At 43.3% G+C, this 16,934-nt stretch overlaps 1 protein-coding gene across 2 annotated transcripts in view; it reads right to left on the bottom strand.

The window, feature by feature from the left end:
* The window catches only part of AFF2 (ALF transcription elongation factor 2), a 477,143-nt gene extending 463,662 nt beyond the window's left edge, over positions 1-13,481 (bottom strand). Inside the window, exon 1 of one of the 2 annotated variants that reach the window (XM_067548102.1) lies at positions 13,283-13,481. The gene's annotated coding sequence lies outside the window, so the exon portion shown is untranslated. Of the gene's footprint in view, positions 1-12,147; positions 12,408-13,282 lie in introns of those variants that run through there. The other variant, XM_067548101.1, reaches the window with a different exon arrangement.
* Positions 13,482-16,934: the final 3,453 nt, after the last annotated feature.

The raw sequence follows: 16,934 nt of genomic DNA, 5'->3' as shown, positions 1-16,934 counted from the left end.
TCTGCTGCCTTTTAGGGTTAGATTGTGGCTGATCCTGTACACCAGCATAAGGGAATAAGGAGTCAAAAGGCACCCCTTTACACCTCTGAAACAGTGCACCATGCCACTCCCTGCACACAAGGAGGGAATCAGACACTGCACAACAGCTTCATCCCTACCCTAAGCAGGTGGGTAGCAAAGGACAGGAAGGATGGAAAAAGGTGGATCTTCTTATCTCTTTCCTTCCAGGCTGCTCCATTGACAGGACAACAACTTGCTGCCCCTCATTCATAGCTAAATTGTAATGTCCTGATCTAGCCCTTAGATTAAGATCTTCGGAACAGGCATCTTGCCTTCCCACCTATACATATACACTAGAACACAGATAGTGCTACATAAATAATTCTTATTAACAGCACTCACTTTTGATCTTGTAAATTGAATGAGATCCACAGAGTCTTTTGTACTATTCCCTTGTATTTCACAAGCATGAGGGATGCTGGGCTGTTTGGAGATATAGTATCTTATGTCAGTTAGCACAGCATGAAGTTAGACTGATTTTTGGTAATGAAAGCATCCTGCAAACTATGAATGAAGTTATCACAGCCTGCTTTACAACTAGCATGACTCCAGGTGACAGTCCTTCTGACCTTAACCAGCCAAAGTAGCCAGGATTAAAAAAACCTCTAAAGTATTAGACTAGAAAATCCAATTTAAGTGTTTTGGAAAGGAAGACTTCACTCAGCTGTGGAACCAGGGTGCATAAGCAATCAAAATAAATAGCCTCTTAGACCCAGCTATCCAATCCATAAACCAGTAACAGTCTATTTTAGAAAAGCCAAGCACAAATGAGGAGGAAAAGGACCTATTAAGACTAAAACTCCCTCCAAGGGTTGATAACTGTGCTCACTTTTATTGACCATCATGTGCAAGCCAGTGTCTGTTGCAACTGCATCTCGACTATACATGTGTAGCACTCAAGCCTTGAGCTTGCACTGCTGGAGGGAAGAAACTGCAGAGACACCAGCCAGAGGCTGAAGGAGCATGAGCAAGGAGAGCAGCACGGGGGTGAGCAACACTACAAGATCTTGCAAATCACTTTGCTGTGGGGGCTCCTAATTTTGGCCTTACCATCAGCTGAATGAAAACTGAGGCTATGTACCAGCCAGCTCCCTAACAAACACACCGAGATCCACCAATAAGCTCGGAAGAGATCGTGCTCCAAGCCATCAGACAACTTCCTTATCATGGCAGCATGTTAAACAATGAAGTGACAATCACAAAGCGAATGCACAGCTTAAGAAAGCCAGCCCTGCACAGCGCTCTGCCTTAATCACTGAATCTGGAAGCAGCATGCAATCTATATACAGACACAAATCAAAGTGTGTAATGCTGTTGTCCTCATGATATTGCTCCAAGGGTGTGAAACATGAACCTGTTACCCATGGCGCATTCAAAAGCTGATAGTTTCCATTTGCAACATCTACAAGGACTGCTGAGCATCAATTGGCAGGACTGGGTCTCCAACATGGAAGTCTTGGCAAAAACTGGTTTGCCTGATATTGAGGCTCATTTGATTTGGGCCCACTTAAGATGTACTGGATGCATGAGAACTGTCTTATCAAAACAAATTCTATATTCTGAATTAAGCTCCAGCCACCACAAGTAGGGTGGGCAGCTGAAAAGCTTCAGAAAAGATTCTCTGAAACAAGAATCTGCTCAAGAAGAATATTTCTGACTCGATCTTCAAACAGCTGGCAACCGACTACATTGCATGATGCCACACCATGACCTCGAGAAGAACCACGTTGCACAGCTGGAAGTTCAGTGCCAGGTACAGAAACGTTGTGCAGTTCAGTCAACACAACAAGGCAAATAGCTTTGTGCAGTGCAAATTGTGATTGAGGACAAAGTCCTCAAAATGGGGGTGGCTATTATTATCTCACAAGACCCCTGTGAGCTATGGAAGTGCTATTATCTGTATTATACAAATGGAGAAATGAGGCACAGAGATTAAGTGACTTGCCCAAGGCCATACGGGAAGTCCGTGGCAGAGCAGAGAATTGAACTCCTGAATCTGATACTAGTGCCTTAACCATTGGAGCATCTTTCCTCATATTGACCTGTCCTCCCTTTACTAATAGTTAGCAAACCCTAGAAAAAATAGACAGTAGAATCACTCCGGAAGAGAGAGTTTACTATGTGCCAAACTTTCTGCACACTGATGCCTTCTTTGCATAACTATGACTCCTGGGAAGTCAGTAAGAGTTTTGACATTGAAGTCAGTGGAGCCAGGATGTCGCCCTTGGTGATTAAATGCGCAATTTCAGTCAATACGAGTGCAAATCTATGTGGGCAAACAACTACGGACCTCAAGCTTCCTTTGAAAATTGGGCCCCAAATCCAGAGCAGACTATTTCCTGAAAAGTAGATTTCTCCTTTCCCAAAAGGCAGCGTCTTTAAGAAAAAACAAAACACACACACCACTAGTGAAGATGGTGGAAACTGCCCATCCCATGTTTATCATCATGTTTTTTTCAAAGAGGAAGGACTTCAATGGCCAAATGAGAGCCAGAGGAGCTATATTCCCTACCTGCTGCTGTATGCTAACATGGAAATAAGTCTTCCAATTTTCAGAAAACATTGCCATGCTCAACTGTCAGAGAGTGTTGATCTCCATGGTAACTGTATGGTTCTCATTAGAATACTGGGACCATCTCCTTTTTTAGAAGGCTTATTTGTCAGGCTGTCTATAAATACTAAAGAAAAGACCTAGTGAATCAAAGAATGATTTGGATTTTGCCTTTAGACTATCATCAGGCATTTATCTGGTTTTGTCCCTGGAGTTCTTTAACCTGCAATAAATCTATTATAGGACTCGTGAGTGATTCCTTCTTTCGCTCTTCCTCCCTCCCCACATCCCAATACTCTGATTTTCTCATTTTTACAAATAAGCAGAACCATAAATAAAATGACAAAATCACGGAACAAAAGCATAGCTGAATCAGTCTGTTGAGAATCAAGAGTTATCAGCTAGACTGTAGGAAGTTACAGCTTTCTCATATTCACTCTTATGGAGACATAACATAATTAGCCAAAAGGGGAGCGGGGGTGGTAAATCAGGACTCCTGGGTTCAGTTTCCCATCCTGCTGCTGATCTGCAGTGGTCATAGGCAAGTCACTCAACCTCTTTGTATTTTAAAGGTACGCTTCTGTAAAATAGGTATAAAATACCAATCTCACAAGGGTGTTGAGAGACTTAATATTGGTGCATTTGTTCTGAACTTTTTGCATGAAAGGCACAATTATATAGTATGTATAACCACAGAGTTATAGGTCAATATTTATCTGACTTGTATTTTGACTTATTGATCCCAGTTTAATTACGGAGGCTGATTTCTATCAGTGCGCGTGCTTAGGCACTTACAAAGCCCTCACACATTATTGCACTGCAACCATACAAAAGGATAGAGCTATTTAATCAATTAACAGGAGGATTAGACTTGGGGCGTCCAACTGCCGCTGAATAACTACTTACAGATTTATATTAATCCAAAATAGTCACCTGATATTTGAACAAAGATTTCAATGGCATTCCATAGAAGAAACCTGGAATGGGTCTGGTTTCATAGGCCACAAAAAGGAAAGGCCGCATGCTTTCAACATGCCTAGAGAAACTTAAAGATGTAGTCTTCTACATAAATAACAAATTCTATCCTTTGAAAATGATATTGAACAAGTCATTAAAAATAAAAATAAAAAAGAGCAAAAATGATGAAGTTCTAGGAAACAACGCCATGAAACACATTTTTGGCTGGAGAAGATTTCTAAAAGCTTCTTGAGAAAATAGGGGGAAGCTTTTTACTATTTTAAATAGGTGTGGTCTGTCCCATGAAATAATTAGACATGATTCTTAATGGCATAAGAATGTCCTGGAGATATTCACTGAGCAGTAATTACATCTTTCAGAGCATTGATAATAAAGAATCAGATAGTTCAGCTAACAGGGGCTGGGTTCCAACCAGAAGAATATTTGGTCTGATGACATCAGGGAGTACCGTATCTTCCAAAGGGCTCCTTGCACGCCACCCTGAATAAGGGGCAGCTCATAGTCTGCGCCTAAGGACTGACTCAGGACTCACTCATAATTAGTGGCCTACTCCCCATTGCTCCATGGGGCAAGTAAGCATCTGCAGCTGTTTTCCTGGCACAGCTTCCTTCCCCACCCATGCTGGCCCAGCTGCATTAGTTGTGGTGAATCGCAGCTCTGCCCGCTCTCCATTCCTTCCCATCCACATGCACAGGAAAGGTGAGACCTCCCTCCCTCCCTCCATGCTGCTACTGAAGCTACAGGTGGCCCATGCAGGAGATTAAAGGGGCTACTTACTCCCCCTGACTGGGAGCCAGGATTATCATGTGCCTGTAAATAAGTGTAATTTTGACACCGTTTTCCAATTAGAAACACTTGTTCACTGTTCTCTATGGAAACTAAGCAGAGGGCCTGACTTACCAAAAATAGCATTCCAATTCCGCAGCGAGTTATGGACATGGATTCAAGCGGAGTTTTATAATAAATAATAATAATAATCAGAACAAATGTAACACCAGAGTCAGAAAAGGATAAACAGTCACAGCATAGCTATTGTGCACACAAGCATCACAACAACAAAAACTAATAATTATCAAGAAATCCACATGCAGCTGGCAACCATGGAAAAATTGAGTGTGAGAGAGAGAGAGAGAGAGAAAGAAGCCCTATGTCCACCGGTGGACATGCCGAAGTACCTGATAAGGGACTGTTTAGACTAAAGAAACTGGGGTGTAATGGAATGTCTCCTAGAAACCAAAGCAATTATTTCCTCTCTCCCTCTTCCCCAGTTTTTGTTTATTTCTGGCACAGAAGCGTGCTGGTTTCCCACTGCAACAGGTAGCTACACACGTTAGGTACCCACTTTCTAAGGTAAAGATGGCAATCTGGAGAGACCATCCCTGTGTCTCCTTCTCTGTGCCAAATCTTCTGCTGGCATTCCAAGTACTCCCGCTGTCAGCAGGGGGGTAGGGTTTCTCTTCTCTCACAGGGTGAAGAGCCGTTCAGTGAAAACTGGACGGCCAAGAGCCCAACTCAACAAGAGAAGATCTTTCAGACAAGCGCCACTTGCTGCTTAAAGTGTGCTGTTACAAGATTCATTGTAACAGGGCTACAGATGTTTTAGAACAATGCAGTTAAAGAATTTTGCTTAAGGTGGGGAAGGAAAGCATAATAAGCTCTCTCTCAAGCATACTGATAGCACCCTCACAGATCACCCCAAAGGAAATGTACCAGGATGCTGTGATATGCAATAGCCATGATAGTGTATTCTGTGTAATAAAAAGTCACACTTTCCCCACAAGATGATCCCGCCACTGCATTTTCAATAGAAACCACTCTCAATGTCACAAGAACTTCATAGCACACATTCAGCACCTTGGCCAGCACTCACCATTTAATGCACCATAGCATGCATATCCCACATAACTTCAGTCACCTTATTCTGTTCAAGCTAATACTGGCTAGCAAATATACTGTGTAATTAATATATACATTTCTCAGATGTTCCTGCAAGCTTTTTCTTTGCTAATGGTGTGCACCCACTTGTTTTCCATTGGATGGGAGTGCCTTTTCTCGTCCTTGTCGGGAGTACTTGTAAAGTAGCACCTAGAGACCTCAGCAGAGATCAAAGCCCCATTGCGCTAGGTGCTGTACAAACACACACACTAAGAGGAAATCCCAGTCCCAAAGAAAGGGGTGGAGAACAGAGGTACAGAGAGGTAAGATGACTTGTCCAAGTTCACCCAGCAGGTCAGTGCTTAGAACACAGGTCTCCCAAGTCCCAATCCAGTAGCCTGAATGGGAAAAGGTGAGCAGCCCTCAGTGGTGAAAGAACAGGTTAAGGACTATTTAGAAAGGCTGGATATGAACAAGTACAGGGGACCAAATGCAATGCAACCAAGGTGGTGAAGGAGTTGGCTGAAGTGACTGAGCCATTGGCCATTATCTTTGAAAACTCATGGTGATTGGGGGAGGTCCCGGATGATTGGAAAAAAGGCAAATATAGTGCCTATCTTCAAAAAAGGAAAGAAAGAGGAGCCAGGGAACTACAGACTGGTCAGCCTCACCTCAGTCCCTGGAAAAATCATGGAAGAGGTTCTCAAGGAATCCATTTTGAGGCACGTGGAGGAGATAAAGGTGATCAGGAATAGTCAGCATGGATTCACCAAGGGCAAGTCATGCCTGACCAACCTGATTGCCTTCTATGATGAGATGACTGGCTCTGTGGATGTGGGGAAAGCGGTGGATGTGATATACCTTGATTTTAGCAAAGCTTTCAATACAGTCTCCCACAGTATTCTTATCAGCAAGTTAAAGAAGTATGGATTGGATGAATGGACTATAAGGTTCAGTGAAAGCTGACTAGATCATCGGGCTCAACGGGTAATGATCAATGGCTCGATATCTAGTGGGCAGCTGGTAACAACTGAAGTGTCCCAGAGGTTGGTGCTGGGCCAGTTTTGTTCAACATCTTCATTAATGATCTGGAGGATGGGGTGGATTGCACCCTCAACAAGTTTGTGGATGACTCTAAGCTGGGGGGAGTGGTAGATACCCTGGAGGGTAGGGAAGGATACAGAGTGACCTAGACAAATTAGAGGATTGGGCCAAAAGAAATCTGATGAGGTTCAACAAGGACAAGTGCAGAGTCCTGCACTTAGGGCGGAAAAATCCCATGCACTGCTACAGACTGGGGACCGATGATCTAGGCAGCAGTTCTGCAGAAAAGGACCTGGGGGTGATGGTGTACAAGAAGCTGGATATGAGTCAGCAATGTGCCCTGGTGGCCAAGAAGGCTAATAGCATATTGGGCTGCATTAGTGGGAGCATTGCCAGCAGATCGAGGGAAGCGATCATTCCCCTCTATTCAGCACTGGTGAGGCCGCATTTACAGTACTGTGTCCAGTTTTGAGCCCCCCACTACAGAAAGGATGTGAACAAATTGTAAAGAGTCCAGCGGAGGCAACAAAAATGATTAGTGGGCTGGAGCACATGACTTATGAGGAGAGGCTGAGGGAACTAGGCTTGTTTAGTCTGTAGAGGAGAAGAATGAGGTGGGATTTGATAGCAGCCTTCAACTACATGAAAGGGGATTTCAGGGAGGATGGAACTAAGCTGTTTTCAGTGGTAGTAGATGGCAGAGCAACAATCAAGAGTCTCAAGTTGCAGTGGGGAAGGTCTAGGTTGGATATTAGGAAAAACTTTCAGGAGGGTGGTGAATCACTGGAATGGGTTACCTAGGGAGATGGTGGAATCTCCATAGTTAGAGGTTTTTAAGGTGCGGCTTGACAAAGCCCTGGCTGGGATGATTTAGTTGGGGTTGGTCCTGCTTTGAGCAGGAAGTTGGACTAGATGACCTCCTTCCAACTCTAATCTTCTATGATTCTACCATGTTCACTGGACCACAGTATTTCAAAGAGTCTCTGCAAAGATTCTTAATTAGTAAAAACAAATTGCTACCAGCTAACACAGAGGAGGGTGGAGTGAGAGATTGGTAGATATGCATCACTCTTCTCCTTATTTTCAATGATTGAAGTGGTACACATCTGTGGTGGGATGGGACAGAGCTTAACTCTGATAAGGGAGGAGTTGTTTTTTCCATTGCTGCAGTCAGTCAAACAGCTACAAAAAACTAAAAAAAACCCTGCAATTTGACTGAAGAGTGTACAACAAAAAGGATTATGCACATAGACTGTTTCCCTGAAACAGGAAAAGAAACCAGAGGAAAGTGGATGCTTGTTTCATTTCTCCAGTCAAACAAATCAGTCCCTAGGCCACAATATAATGCTCCTGTGTCATCTTTGCTGGGGGAGGCACACAGCAGTGCCGGACAACAAACCACAGGACTCCCAGACAGAAAAGGATATCAGCACTTCAGAGCAACATGGACTTACTGCAAAAATGTATCAGCTGAAGAAAAGGTAGGGACTTTGAGACATTAACTGTGCTGAACAGCATAGATAGTAAAAGAGAATTCCATCTGGATCAAGCTGATGCTAAAATAAGGAGCAATAAAGAAAAGTCTGGAGAGTTAACTGAGCACACCAAAAAAAGTTATAAAGCAATATACTTGGAGAAAGAAAGTTATAAACCTTGAAGATTCTGGTGATAGTGAGGAATGTTCCGGTGTTGGGAATCCCAGGCAATTCCTCCAGTACCTTTTCCATTGGGATTAATGGAAAAAAAAGCATTCTGAGTACAAACACTTTCAATGGAATCCCTTTCAATATTCTGCTTTTTTTTAAAAAAAAAAAAAAAAAAAAAAAAAGACTGCGGAATTCATGTATTTAAAGTTCTATAGGAAGATAATAAGGACAACACAATAGTGACCTTATTCAGCATCAGAGAGAAGAGGAGGATTTGAAATATGGCCATTGCCACTGAGGGCAACATAATTGTGATTTTTAAAAAATATTTCCCCAGATTTCAGTGTGATGTACACAGCAAGGGAAAAATTCTTTAGTGAAACCTTCAAAGGTGGGTGCCTATATCTCTATTTACCCACCAGTAACGACAATATCATCAAAGAAAATGAGTCTTATTGCACAGCCACAAAAAGGGATTTCATTTTAGTTTGTTGTATATAGATGACGCATTAAATCTAATTAGAAATAATATTTTTGTCCTTTCTTGAGACTAAAGAAGAAACATCACTTATTTTACAGACTATTAAGCATAGAGAATTTTCAGCTCCATAGTTGTTCAATTGCAAAGGAGAAATTGAACTTTACATAACTAATTCTTGAATGTCTGCATTTGAATTCAATCATGCCTCTAACTTTGTTTGATTGACTCCTGTCCCACACAGACTGCCCAGAGTATGTCACAGGAACCTGTCATTCAACATCAAGCATTTCTGAGAGACCCCCAGTGAAGAACATCTGAAAGGCCAAAACCCAAGAGACGTTTGAAAGGTTGAAAACAAAAGAGCCTGAACAGAAGGAAAAAAAATTTCAACCTAACTTTTATTAAAAGTAGTCCACAAAGATTGTTAGCCTGCAAGGCAAAAATAAAGTTTTTCACTTAAATCAGTGATGGTGTATGAGTTGAGAGAAGTTTTCTTAATTGGATGTTCCTGAAAAGATCATTTAAAATCACCACAAGCTAGATTGTCTTTGAGCACAGTCCTGCACTGGTGAGAACACTACCCAGAATCCCCAGTGAGTGAGGGAGTGCATAAATTTCTGCAGCCCTTTAAGGGCTAATCCACACTGACAAAATAACAGTGTAAACAAGGAGTGTCATGGTTAATATTGCATCACCCTAGGGTGGGTCACAGCCAGCTGACTGGGTTTTAAATACTCCATTGTCTGTTTACACAGAGTGCTAAACTGCATTTAACATGATATTAGGTAACTAGAACACAGTTTTTTTCTAGGACAGACAGCCCTGTTGGGGTGTGGTTTGCTCTCCTCCACTGGTTATGTGTACATGGGGCAGAGTCATGACTAGCACTCCTGCTAGTCCCCACCTCATGAGGGACCCCATCCATCCCAGAGGAATCAGTTTCAGTAACAGCCCCATGATTCTCCGAAGCATAGAGGTGCTGCATTCTGGCCAGCCCTTACGTACACCATACAAAGTGGGAAGATTCTTTACATCTCACCTCACAAACACCATAAGGCCAGGTAGAACTTGGCCCCATCTTTGCCCCCCTCCCCCCCCACACCAAAAGAAAATCATGGCAGAAGAGTTACACATACATCTACCCCTTTAAATAAATATGGACTCTTCCAAAGTAGCCCTCACTCTGGAAATGACCTGTGCCTGCATTGAAGGCCCATTTATTTCATGTCCTCCCTCATGGCAGGACTTGCAAGACCACCACATATATCTTGGGTTTTCCCTCCACTTGCCAACACCCTTAAACCTAGTCACCCCATGGTCTGTCCTGTTGCAATTGCCTCAGATTGTGCATGTAAGGCAGGAGCTGGGTCCTATTTTTCCTTCATGAGGCTATATTGAATACAGCATTAATAACAGAAACAACAGCCATTCCTGGAAGATGAAAGTTGGTGGAAAAATGGGATGGGCAGTCAAGAGACCTCTCCTCTGCCACCACTTCACTCTGTGATCTCAGCCCAGTCGCTTACCCTCTTGGGGCTTCAGTTCCCCCTCACCCTTCTCTTAAAATGCTTCCTTATCTCACAAGGATGTTGGGAGACTTAATCCATTAGCGTTTGTAAAGTGCTGCAAGATCTTCTCACGAACAGCACCTAGGAAGTAACAACGGACAAAATTCAGGGCATACAGGAACCATCCCTGTGATGGGGGGCGGGGGGGGATGCACGTGGAATTTCAGGGACCGACGCCCTGAATAAGATGGGGCGTGCAGGTCAGTGGGAATCACTGGCGAATGTCAGAATGAAGATGGATAGACTCAACTCGAGTAGAGGAAACAGAAGCCACTTTGTTCAGGGGCCAGAGAGAGGAATTTAGCAAGAGGAATTAGCAAGATTTAGGCTGGGAGAGGAAGGTCTTCAGTGGTAACAGAAAAACAGCTTCAGGGAAATGGCAGTCAAAGCGATATTTCTTTCTTGGTCATGTTAAAAGCTCCTATGGAAAAATCCCTCCAGGTCTGAGCTTAGTGTGCTGTGACAACGAAGAAACCCCTCCCCGTTTAAAGCTGCTAGAAGGAATACAAGAGCTACCAAGGAAGGAGGCATTTGTGCTTTTTGTGAGTTACCGGTTTTTATTCCCGGTATTTCTCATGATCCCTTAGATAGCATATAATTGTTATAAAAAGGCTTCAGCATAGAGCATTCTGAATGAGAATGGGTTTTTTAAAAAAAATTAAGCTGTCAAGGGAAGGGAAGAGACTGTCTCATGGCCAACATCAAGGTTTCTTACATTTCAAAAGGAGTCAGTTTAACTGACTCAAATAAACTTTTTGTACTTGGAATAGACACAGGGACAGCCCAGCTCATCTTTCGGTTCAGGAGTGTAGTCTGAGTCCTTGTACGCTTTGATATTCAGAGATCGTGGACGGAGACTCACAAAGGAAAGGGTGATTGTGTCATTTGACCAGGGGGCAGCCAGAGAGCCACAAATGGTGTGAGCTTTGCAGAAGCACACTCAGTCATGCTTTGAGATGAGCTTAGAAGTATAAAGAAAAAGAAAAAAAAACAAAACCACAGTGTGAACCAGGCTGCTTCTCAGAGCTTGCAGCAGGGAAGGAAATCATGTGTTTTACTTAGATCATAAGCTCTTCAGAGCAGGGATTATTTTTTTTTGTTCTGGATTTGTACAGCACCTAGCACAATGGGGTCCTGGTGCATGACTGGGGCGACTGCAACACAAATAGTCATGTTTGCATGAATGCGGGAGGGGGGAGGGAGGGGAGACATACAGACAGAAAAAAAAGAGGGGAACAAGAGAGATATGGGAGCTGCAGAAAGGTACATTCACCACCTAGGCAACCACCGATAGCAAAGCAAGACTCCTCTCTCTAGTGGACCCTAGATGACCATTGCTCCAGTCCTGGAGTGGTCTGCCCCCAGCCAGGTCACATTTTAGTCCCATCCCTCCCAGGTGGAAAGAGATACCAACGAACAACAGCCCTGCCTCCTTACAAAAGGTCTCTCAGCCCCAGCTCTGGTCCCCCTGGTCCTTACACTCCTGTCTCAGGCCTCTCCGTCATCCTTACCCCTCTTCTCCAAGGCCTCATGCCACCTTCCTTCCCCAGTGCCTGGTAGTGGGAACCCAGACTCTCCGACTACACTGGGTTCCAATTCAGAGACCGTATAAACACCAGCCAAGATCTGCTCCTCCAAACTCCTTACTGCTACCTTCCAGGACTTCTTCCTATCAGCTGATCTCTCTCACAGCCTCTCCACATTTATCCACCATTCAGAGGCACAATTCTTAGGGCTTTCCCCTGGAATCCACCAATACATCTTCTATAAAAAGTATAAATGTAAACCAATTCTGCCTTCCTAAGGCTTGACCTTTCAGGTTCCCCTTGCTGTCCCGCCACTGAATGCCTCCCAAGGCTTTTGCCCTACTCTTTTATTAGGGCTGCTCCCCACCACGCCTGCTGCACACCCAATAGCTGTGTTGTGTCTCTCCTAGCCTCCTACCAGACGTCTCTTCTTAGGAGGAGATCCTAGAGCCAATTCTCTTAGCGAGTTTCCTCTTTAAGGCTGCTGGTCTCTCTGGTTCCAGAGAACAAATGCAGAGCTTCCCCCTGAATGAAACACCTCTTCTGTGCCAAACTTCCTTTCTTTATAGTCATTGCTGAGTAGTTTCCTCATCTGGGCTTCATCTTTAATTAAGCCTGGCTCACCCTTCAGGTACAGCCAGGTAGCATAATTAACCTCTCAGGCCCAGCTTAATCCTTTCACCCCATCACAGGAGCCTAAACCTGAAACCATGCAGAAGACTTCAGGCATATTTTTTCCACAGGAAAAATGAATAGATGCTGAGGCAGTGATGAGCGAGTTAACAGGTCAAGTAGTGGTCTAGCAGGCTGAGAACTCATGACTGAGGGCCAAGACCTCCTATGCGCTAACCCCAGCTCTGCAATCATTGTGTGGCCTTTGCTGAATCTCTTCACCTGTGTGGGTCTCATTTGGGGGCTAGAATCACCCTTGACAGCCTCAGAGATGTGTTTACAGCCCTTTGACAAAGCTCTAGCTACACGGGTGATGAGCCCATTACAGATAGACACACCTTATTACTCTCAATGAGTTGTTAAATATTGCAAGGGGGAGTGGATTTAATGAGCAAGTAAAGAGGGGAAGAAAGGTAAAGCAGGCGATGAACCTAGTTGAATTCTCTTGTCCTTCAGGCTGGTTCTGTTTTAAAAAACTCCATTCCAATTCTACCGGATGCTTTCCGCTGCACACTCCACCGTCCTTTGTGACTGACACTCAGTTTTGGCAGCAGGCACTCAGAGAAAAGTGAAGCCGGACACCTTGTATTCCTGAAAATGGCCATAATTCACTCCAGCCTCTTCCATTGATAAGGAGAGGAGCAAAATTTTAAGATAAGCCTATAGGAAAAAAACTAATTTTTCTGGTTCTAAAAAAAAAAAAAAAAAACTTGCTTCTTTCCCTACTACTATTGTGGGAAGAGAAAGCCCCAGGCATCTGACTGCCAGCTCTCAGTCATTCTGTGACTTTGACCTACAATACATAATACAGAGCAATCACACCTCCATGGGGTAGCTATTCAGAGACATTCAGGCTGGTAGAAGTGAGTTGGGCTCCTTACCATTTTTTGAATCCCTCAGTCTGGGCCAAAGAGTTTCTTCTTTTTCATCTACTCTCCTCATCCGTCCCCTCACATGTACATCAGTCACTATAGGCAGCCAAAACTGGCAAAGCAAGTGCAAAAGGGCCCACTTCTTGTCAGTACCAGAGAATGGAACATAGTCCTGTTTCTATCCGTGCCTGGGGGCAAATCCATGCGTCATCTGGGGGAAGAGGAGAATACATTAGGAGCTGGGTGTCTAAAGGGAGGGGGGATATACTTGCAGGAAGTCTTAAAGAGATGTTAATATTCAAGAGAGAAAATTTGTGTGCCAAGAGAAGATGAATATGAATGAGGGAGACATGGAGGCGGCAGTGGGGATTCTGTAAGAGAAAGCAGGCCTCTAGAAGCCAGCCAACACCGATCCCATTGGCTGGGAAGGAGAAGGAAGCCATCTCTGATGCACATAGCCCTAGAGAAAGTCAGCTCCAGCATATATTTCCTTCCTGGAAATCCTCCACGTTGTCAGAGTAGCATACCATATGTAGCAGCTGCTCTTCGGCTCAGTCCCAACAGGATCCCTCAAGTTAGTGGATATTTAACCATGCACTATTCATGTGGAGAGACATTATGGGCTCATGAAGAGAGGAGGATCGTGCTGTGTGGCCCTAATTCTCTTAAGGTTAAGGCCCTTGTAACCTGTTTTCCTCCTCCTTTGCTCCCCTCCACACCTCGTAGTGCAATGGAGCATTTATACTAGTGTTTTGAAAACAGGTTTCTTACTGAACACTGATAAAGACCAAAAAAAGTTCATGAAGTATGTACCGGACTCTTCAGCTTGTAAAGGAAACAATTGTCCCTTAGTTTGAAAATGCTGCAAATTCTGAAGTCTACATCTCCAAAAACAGAATAATTGTTACTCAACACCTGGAACAAACATTTTCCATGGTAAAACTTAATTATATTAATATAAAATGTCATATCTATAGGTGATAGTCCATCCAACCCTCCCCTCCCCCCCGCCCCGTGCTAAGAGAACATTGATGTTGCACCGTGAAGTTCAAAAATGACCAAGTTAATCTTTGCTCTGCTCTTGGACATATGCGTTTGATATAGCCTTTAGTGACAAGATTGCTTAGTATATACTGCCTACCAGAATGCTCTGCAGTGCTTGTTTATTTACTTTTGCCTTTTCTGGAAGATGTGGTTTGAGTAGGGACAAGGAAAGCGTGAAGTTTTTGTATATTTAGGTTTGTTAATGCACTACAGACTTACAATAGGTGCATTATAAATCGTAATAGTAAATACATTTGAAGACTGATGGTGGTAAAATATTAATATTTATTATTTGTGTTGGGGTAGGGCCTAGTAGCCTGAGTCATGGACCAAATCCCCATTGTGCTAGGTGCTGTACAGATGGGGAGGAGGACAGGCTCTATCCAGAAGAGTTTAGCCTCTTAGTTTCATTTATAGGATAGAGGGGGAAAACATTTCAATCTCCCCGATATCAGGTTTAAAAACCAAGTTCCTTCCCACAAACATTACACATGAAGTTTTGTGCATCAGGATCAAGCTTTCTTGTAGATGCCTTGAGCACCCCAGACCCATTAAAAAGCAAAGAACGTTAAAGGAAAGAGTGCTGCTGTACACTGATTTTATTTTAAATCTATATAAATGTAAAAGTCCAGACACAACAGAAAGGCCAGATTATTTTTGTCACAAAGAGAAACAAAACAATGAGTGATTAATTAGACGAATACTCCTGAGCTTTTCCATTTCCTCATTTGTGATGTGATGTTTACTTCTTGTTTCCAAATTATTTTTACATTATGCCACCACCACAAGCCTCTCATCTTTAATTATCAAGGCCCACACTATAGTGGGGTAGAATATTTTCCAGCCAAGATAAGGAGTTTAAGCACAGTCTGATGTCCCATTGCCCTGTATATTAGGGAGCCTGTGGAGACACACCACCACCACAAGAGAGCTAAAAACAACAACCGTGGAACCTGAGATAAGCAAGCACTGAGAAAAACAGTAACCACAAGTTCTCATGGGCTGAGGCCTGACTGATGCTAGAGCAAGAAATACATGAAAGAAACAAGTGAACCGCACCCAAGAAATGACAGCTTTTGTTCAGTGATAAAGACTCCGGTAGGCTTCTGCAAGCTTGCTTTCTGGCTCAGTCATTTATATCATTTAAGAGCTCCCAGCTAGGAAAATGGTCTTCTAAAATAAACAGTAAAAAAAACCTGGGGCAAAAAAACTGATTAAATGAATAATTGCCATTTAATCCTCCTTTTAATATATAGAGAGGACAGCAAGAATATGCTATTAGGAAATACTGGTGAAGTGTAAGAGTCCCTCTGTCAAACCAGTTTATAAATAAATCCAAATCAGCACACGGGTACAAAGTTAAGGCCAGACAGTTCAAATTCAAATCGGTCAGGAAATGTAAAATGAAAGTTTCTTTCAGTATTGCTAACTCTGCCACATTGCACTTTTGGGAGGAGGGTATTGTATCCACTTGCAAAGAAACAGGGCTTTATTAAGCATGCATTTATAAATGATCAGTTTAACAAGAAAACAGGACAAGACAGTTTGATAGGTGTACAACCCTGCCACATTAGAGCACTGTAAGAAACTGTGATAAAGTCAAGCCATGAACTGCGCCTCTGGATCTGAATTTCCCCCAGCTTAGGTGGTGATGAGGTTTGGGCTTGTCTCTAACATGAACCTTCATGTTTGCATTTTCTTTCTGTGTGAACTGTGCTCGCTCATATCAGCGTGTGTACGTTAATTTTAATTTCCTGGATGCGATTTAAGAAAATTAAAAAGGAAAATAAAAATCACAGGGCTCTGATTGGTGCATTTCTTTAACTCAGTGATGTGCACACAAGGGGAGTCAAGCTGAGGCCCAGGCCCACCCATTCGGCAGCACAGAACGCCTTCAGGGCCAGGGCCGGAACAGCGAGCTGCTCTTCGGCCATGGGCCCTGGCAGGAGATGATAGCTCCTCTGGATCCATGGTTGCAGAGGGGATGAGGGGAAGGGAAAGCCAGCTCCTCCAGCCATGCAGGGCACAGAAAGTTCCCCTCCCCAAACAGCCACATTTTTATTCCTGTGGATGCCCTGTTTTAACTGGTGTTAATGGTATTTCAGGTACTGCTATATTTAGAAGCCACTAATAACACAAAGATTTAACATACTATGCACCTGATTCACATTTACACAAATCCCCTCTGCATCACTGTGGCACCATAAAGAAGCTTTAAGTGAGCTTTAACTTGCTTAGTTTAAGGCCCTTTTACACTGCCAGAATGGTATAAAGCACGATTCAGGCCCTCTGCATGCAAACACACCCTTGTTTTCAAGACTAATGATTCCATTTCAGAGAAATTGTCAGCGCTCCTAATTTAACTTCGGTGAAAGCAAATTCCTTTAGACTTGTGTCAATCTCTGGGTGTTGAGTAAAATTTGAAAAAAATGCAAACCCAGTACTTTGCTGGTGGGGCTTTAAAATACTCAAATGACGTAACAAATTGACTGGGGATAGACTCTTTAGAGGGATGAATTATGGCGATTGTTCATACACTAATGAGTGAGCATATGGTAGATACCCTCTTTCATTTACCACCCATCTCATTTGTTTTACTCCCAGTCCTCTGAATAAT

The sequence above is a fragment of the Emydura macquarii genome, unplaced genomic scaffold (assembly GCF_026122565.2).
Source record: "Emydura macquarii macquarii isolate MOO-44397 ecotype Brisbane River unplaced genomic scaffold, CSIRO-AGI_Emac_v2 contig_1253, whole genome shotgun sequence".
NCBI classification, from domain to species: Eukaryota; Metazoa; Chordata; order Testudines; family Chelidae; genus Emydura; species Emydura macquarii.
Note: the sequence above shows the minus strand (reverse complement) of the source record. Positions and strands in the feature narration are given on the sequence as shown.